Genomic DNA, 6,981 nt, shown 5'->3' with positions numbered 1-6,981 from the left:
ATTTTCTTTCTGAGGAGTGGCTGGTCAGTTTGAACCACTAGCCTTCTGGTTAGCAGTCAAATGCCTTAGGCACTATGCCACCAGAGCTCCCCCATAGATATATTTCAAGAAAATGACTCATATAGTTGTGCAGGCTGGCAAGTCCCAAATCCATGGGTCAGACAGCAGGCTAGAGGCTTCTGATGCACATGGTTGCAGGGGCAGCTGTTGTTATTAGGTGCCATCAAGTTAGTTCCAACTCATAGCAACCCCATGTCCCACAGAATGAAATATTGCCCAATCCTGCATTATCCTCACAATTGTTGGTATATTTGAGACCATTGTTTGCAGCCACTGTGTCAGTCCATCTTGTTGAGGGTCTTCCTCTTTTTTGCTGACCCTCTACTAAGCATGATCTCCTCTAGGGACTGGTCTTTCTTGATAACATGTCTAAAGTACATGAGATGAAGTCTCACCATCCTTGAAGGAGCTGATGAGTCCAAAATCTCCAGGTCAGGCAGTAAGCTGAAAGCTCAACCTGAGAGCTGGAGGTCAGACTACAATGAGATGAATGCAGGACTGAGAAAAATCTTTGCCAGAATATCTGTTTATTTCATGGATGCAGGCCATACCCCTTAGGAAATGCCTCTTCTAACTGATTGGCTGCTGTGGAGAAACAAATTCCTTTAAGTGGTGTTTTGCCTTGGTTTTTTGGAAAAACAGCTTCAAAGATTTTCCTCCTTAAGCCTTGAGGAATTACCTTCACCATAGTTTTCTACTCCAAAGGGTTTGTTACTTTTTCCCTGGTTGATTGACATTTCCTGGGTAAACTGTAAACAAGGATGATCTGATACTTTTTGTCTGGCCCTAGGCTGCAGCCTGCCCTCTGATTGGTGTGTATCTTGCAGGGATTGGGCAATGTACTATGTCATTTGCATAGTGTCTGGTTTACTGAGAGATGATTGGTCAGTTTGTGGCCCCTGGTGGGAGAGCCTTGCCTTGAAATTGACAAGGACTTTGCTTATATATGCAGCCAACTCTTCAGCCTTCTGGTTAGCAGAAGCAAGAAAGATGATAAAAGCAGCAGAAAGGGGACAAAGAACCTCCTGAAGGAGTTGTAACATAGATCAAGGGCTCTAACATTGAAGACAGCAAGAGGCCCAGAAGGGGCACTGTAGCAGAGTTGGTGATGACAACAGAAATCTGCTGTTAAGAATGCAGTTAAGAGAACTGAACAAAAATGCTACAGTGGCTATGAGCTGCATCATTCAGCAGTGGAGAGGCTGATGGCAGGATGGCTGAAGGCAGAGAGCCTGTCCTCAAGGGGCTTAGAGGAGGCCTGCATGGCTGAGAGGGGGAATGCATGGCAGAGAGAAAGGCCTGCTTCCTTGCATGGCTGAGAAATGCTGGGAGAGCTGTCCTCCACTGAAGAAGGGAGGGATGTGTTCTCCACTTTGAAGGAGCCTTCTAGACTTTGCCTTCATATTTCCTGATTCTGATCCTGAGTATAGCCTATTATTTCCTTAATAAACCACTTAACTGTAGGTATGGTTTGAGTTCTGTGTGGCCATTGCAACAAATTATCAAACCCAGGAGAGAAGTAGAGAGTGTTGTGGAAGGGATGGTGTGGTAGTTAAGTTTGTGTGTCAACTTGGCAGGGCCTGGTTGAGTGGCTGGGCAGCTGGATGTAGTATTCCCCATGTTGAGACTGGTAATCAACTCCATGGTGTAATCTACTGTGAGCAGCTGAGTAACTGCCTTAGGGAATGTGGTCTGCTTCCTGTATATAAGGAGAAGCCTTGGGGAACAGTCTCTAGCTTATGGGATATTTGAACCCTGCATGTAGCTGTGTCGTTGTTCAATAGACTGCTGTGCTCTGCTGACCTTGGGATTTTCAATGGACTTGAATTAATGGCCTGCTGTGTGGTTTGGTAATATCGGGACTGTGCCTTTTTACTTGTCAACCTTGGGCTTGTCCGCCTCAGCAGCCAGAAGCTGAGTGAAGAAAAGCCTCCAGCTTCAGTGGGCTGGAGCAGGAAGCAGAGCTAAAGCCAAGGTTGAGGGGCTTTCACCTAGCCCCTAAAGCCTGGCACTTTGAACTTGGACTTAAAGCCTCTAAACTGTAAGAGAATAAACTCCTGTTTGTTCAAGCCATCCAATTTGTGATATATTCTTGTCAGAGCAGCACAAGGTAACCAAAACAGATGGCTTGTGTCAGAATTGGTTTAAAAAAAAAAAAAAAAAACGGTTGGAAAGTGGAAGCATGTCTGATCTCCGCCTCATAAGAATCTGCTTTGGACTGATCCTGGTCATTCTCTTCCTTAAATTTAGATAGGTTCTGCTGCTACTGCTGCTACTATCTTTTTACAGCTGCTCTCATCAGATCACAAAATGGGTGGTGATTATATACTGTCTACCAAATTATTGAGAATCATAGTCTATCCAAGTTGCCACATAGCATTAACCATCATATAGACTTAAGAAGGACTAGGAAAAAAAGCCTGTGATCTGCTTTTGAAAATCAGCCAATAAAAACTCTGGGTTAAAATGGGCTGATCAATTGCTATGGGGATGATGCAGGACTGGGCAGAGTTTCATTCTATTATGCATGGGGTTGCCAAGAGACGGGAAGACTCAACAGCAGCTTAAAACAAAAATTCTCCTGGGATAGTTGTCTTCAGCCCAGGATGGACATCAGAATCACCTGGGTAGTGTGTTGGGGGAGCTTGAGCCTTGTGATAGTTAAGGTTATAGATGACTTGGCTAGGTCATGATCCTCAGTGGTTTGCTAGTTATGTAATGATGTAATCATCCTCCATTTTGTGATCTGATGTGAGCAGCCAATCAGTTGAAAGGGAGCATCCTTGGGGGTGTGGCCTGTATCCAGTACATACATATATACACACACACACACACACACACATATATGGATATTCTGACAAAGCTCACCCTCGCTCAATCTTGTATCCAGTTTATCATCCTCTGACCTCTGGTTCTTGGGACATGAAGCAGCAGCTTACCACCTGACTTGTCAGTTTTGGGTTCATCAGCCCCTGCAACCAACTGTATTCCACCAGTAAGTCTCCTGCCCAAAGGCTCAGCTTACTTACCCCATGGGCCAGCAAGCCTGCCACTCTGTCTTATGCCTCTTGGTTCTGTTGCCCCCGTCTCTCTGGTTTACTGAGAGGTGATTGGTCTGTTTGTGGCCCTGGTGGGAGAGCCATGCCTTGAAATTGACAAGGAGTTTGCTTATATATGCAGCCAACCCCTCAGCCTTCTGATTAGCAGAAGACCATTTCTACCAGTGCAGAGATCTTGGGTCCAAGGATGCATTCTACTCCACCTTCCAGCTCTTTTCTCTTAATGACAGTGAGATTCCCCCACTTCTGCTTTAAGGGGGGCTCGTTTTAAGCCTAGCAGAATGACAAAAACTAACCAGTCCCCACATTAGAGTTCCACACACCTTATCTCCATGGTCCCACCTCCGCAAGGGTGCCACGTACCATATTTACATTACTAACAAGCTATCCAATCCTGTTGGGGGGCCACAAAGAACCACACATTTGCATAGTTCCACTCAGTAACCTGGTGGCAATCACAAAAACTATGGCTAGGAGAGCCATACCATAATTCACTGGACTACAGAATCCCTGGTGGTACAATGGTTAGCACTCAACTGCTGTGGTAATTAAGGTTATGTATCAACTTGGCTGGGGCTGGTTGAGTGGCTGGGCACCTGGATGTAGATGCTGGGCACCCCATGATGAGATTGGTAATCAACTCCATGGTAGAGTCTACTGTAAGCAGCTGAGTAGCTGCCTTAGGGATGTAGTCTGCTTCCAGTATATAAGGAGAAGCCTTGAGACAGGTCTCAGCTTTTTGGCACATTTGGACCTCATATGTAGCTGAGTCTTCTTTCAGCAGCCTGCCGTGCTGGCCCTGCCAATCTTGGGACTGTTAATGGACTTGAACTAGCAGCCTGCCATGTTGTTTGATAATCTTGGGATGTGCCCTTGTACTTGTTGGCCTTAGGTTTGTCAGCCTCAGCAGTCAGGAGCTGTCTGCATTAAGAGAAGCCTCCAGCTTCAGCGGGCCGGAAGCAAGAGGCAGAGCTGAAGCCCAGGGTTGAGGGGTTTTCACCCAACCCCTAGAGCTGGCACTTTGAACTCAGACTTCTAGCCTCCTAAACTAAAAGGATAAAACCCTGTTTGTTCAAGTCATCCACTTGTATTTCTCTTAGAGTAGCACTAGAGGACCGAAACAGCTGTTAACCAAAGGTTGGCAATTTGAACCTACCAGTTTCTCTGTGGGGGAGAGATGTGGCAGTCTGCTTCTGTAAAGATTTACAGCCTTGGAGACCCTCTGGGGTAGTTCTGTTCTGTCCTATAGTGCTATGAGTCAGAATCAACTCATCAGCAGTGGGTTTTGGGGTAGCATGGTGCAGGCATGTACTTTTAGATCTTTTTTATATTTCAATGACAAGATTTCCACTTAAGTTTGACCTTTAACATTTTATTCCTTTATGCATGGAAGAGAAGGCTGGGTCAGAGATGGACCCAATTTTCTGCTTTTTCAAGTTTCTGAAGAAATTCCTTCAGATATTTCCTGTATTCCTTGCCTTTCTCTTACCCCCTTTTCCTTTCTCCCACCCCCTTTTCCTTTCTCCCATCTGGAATGTACCCAGCTTTCCTACATCTTTTATCTCATAGTCCACACTCCATACTCGATTAAAATCTTCTCTAGGCTCTTAGGCTTTTCTATTACAGAGCTACCCTACTCCCTCCCAGGGCTAATTACAATATATTACTTTCTGAGCTTGGCCAGACATTGTTGGGTCTGGAGATAAACATGAAAAATGTGAAAGCATCTAGCTCAGAGTCTGGCAAATGGTAGGTGTTACCCTTTCCCCAAATACCCAAATCCCTTTCATTCTCAGACTGGCTGGGAAGTTTCTCCTCGGGTCTAATTTCTCTTTTTCTTTGAGTCTCAAGTGTTCTATGCCTCCCCCCCGCCCAGTATTTATTATAATTATAGCATTTCTATTATTATTACCGCTGAGACACACAGGTCTTAAGTGTTCAGTTCATTGAGGTTTATGAGTTGGATGCTTCCTTGTAACCACCACCCAAACTAGGATATAGAACATTCTAATCCTCAGGAATTTCCCTCAGCGTCTTTCCAGTCAGTTCCATCCCCCTTCCCCGTCTGCAGCTGCTTGCTATCTTTTATCACCATAAATTAGTTTTCTAGCCCCCTTCCTGGCCTGCCAACTCATAATATTTGCTTTCTTCAATTTAACAGCTGTGCAGGATTAAAGAAAATCCTAGAAGAAAACTGACCTGTCCTCTATATCACCTTGCCCTCTGGCTTGATCATTGTTAAGAGAACATTCTTTCTCCCTCATTAATTGTTAGGTTCGTAACCTTGATGGGCTTTTACCTTTTTAAAGTTCTCCTTCCCTTTCCTCATAGCTAACAATATGTCAGCCAGTGGGCTGAAGATCTAGAGTTTACCAGATACATGCAGTTGTGGATACCTACTTTTGGTTTCCTTTTCATACTAAATTAGATCCCTTCCCCTTCATCATACTTTATCTACCCTAGATTGATGTTCTGGGGCCACTCAACCAGCCCCAGCCAAGTTGACATATAACCTTAATTACCACAGCAGCTGAGTGCTAACCATTGTACCACCAGGGGTCCTGTAGTCCAGTGAATTATGGTATGGCTCTCCTAGCCATAGTCTTTGTGATTGCCACCAGGTTACTGAATGGAACTATGCAAATGTGTGGTTCTTTGTGGCCCACCAAGAGGATTGGATAGCTTGTTATCATATGCCTGTGTCATCGTATATGCTTCCCTGCATTATCATTGTTAATCTGTTTGTCTCTCCCAATTGACTGTGAGCTCCTCAAAGACGGGAACTATCTTCATTTTCTTACCTCCAGTGACTGGCACCATGGCTTCTTAGTATGGGTTTGTTGAAGCTCACTAGCCGCCCAAACTTCAGAATCTTTTAATTTAAGCCTTTCTGAAACATAACTGCCTGCTCAATCTTAAAATAACATTTTAATCTTATCAGTCAGAGTTGATGATTTATAATAGGTCCTTCGTGCCTACTGGTCAGTGTCATATTACCCAATAAACAACGTAAGCACAGGCTGACTTGTGCTTACCTACTAGTCTGTAGTGAACAGTTTTGGTGAAAACAGAAAACTGTTCTCTGCAGATTAGTAAGTAAGCACAACTTGGCCCATACTTACCTTGCTTATTGGGTAATCTGCCCCTGCTAGTAGTCTTTAAAACAGACTTGGACTGACCTGAGCAATGTGTAGTCTAGATCTGGAACCACCTTGTGCCTTTCTTAACTTATCTGCCAGCATCTGCTCCTATCAGCCTGGTCTCCTTTGTCCTAAGTAGGCCCTATTCCTTCCTGACTTTGGCCTTCACTATTTCCTCTGTTTGGGAGGCTTCCAGTCTCCGTTGTACCAATCTGAATTTCGCAAGAATTAGAAGAATGCATTTGGCAGGAGACTTGCAGTCCTACGTGAAGAGGGCTTTGAAACTGAAGAAGAGAGAAAAATAACCAGATCAAACTATATAACTGAATTCCATGAAGGCACAGACACGGGAACAGTGATAAGGTCCACATCTCTACTGTAGCACTTATCACAATACATTATAAATTGTGTGGCTCTTTGCCCTTAGATTGGGCTCTTTAAACAGAGGGACTGTTTATTTCCTTTTTTGTATTGGCCAACAGTTAAACCACAACTTGGCATAGAGTAGATGTTGAATTTTTATTGAGGTGCTTACTAACTCCAAGGGGTAAAAAACACAAGGGGAGAAATTTGGTAATAATACTCAAGAATGGTAGCATGTTATTGTGGAAACAGCAAAGTTAGAGAGTTAGAGAGTTCTGAGTTCTAGTTCTAGCTTAGTGCTACTGAATGGCCACTACAAGTTATCTTTAACGAATATTTTGATTCATTTTCTTTATCTG

Source organism: Orycteropus afer, unplaced genomic scaffold (genome assembly GCF_000298275.1).
Source record: "Orycteropus afer afer isolate SDZICR_OR568_19922 unplaced genomic scaffold, OryAfe1.0 scaffold00193, whole genome shotgun sequence".
Taxonomy (NCBI): Eukaryota; Metazoa; Chordata; class Mammalia; order Tubulidentata; family Orycteropodidae; genus Orycteropus; species Orycteropus afer.
This window is presented reverse-complemented; position numbering follows the sequence as displayed.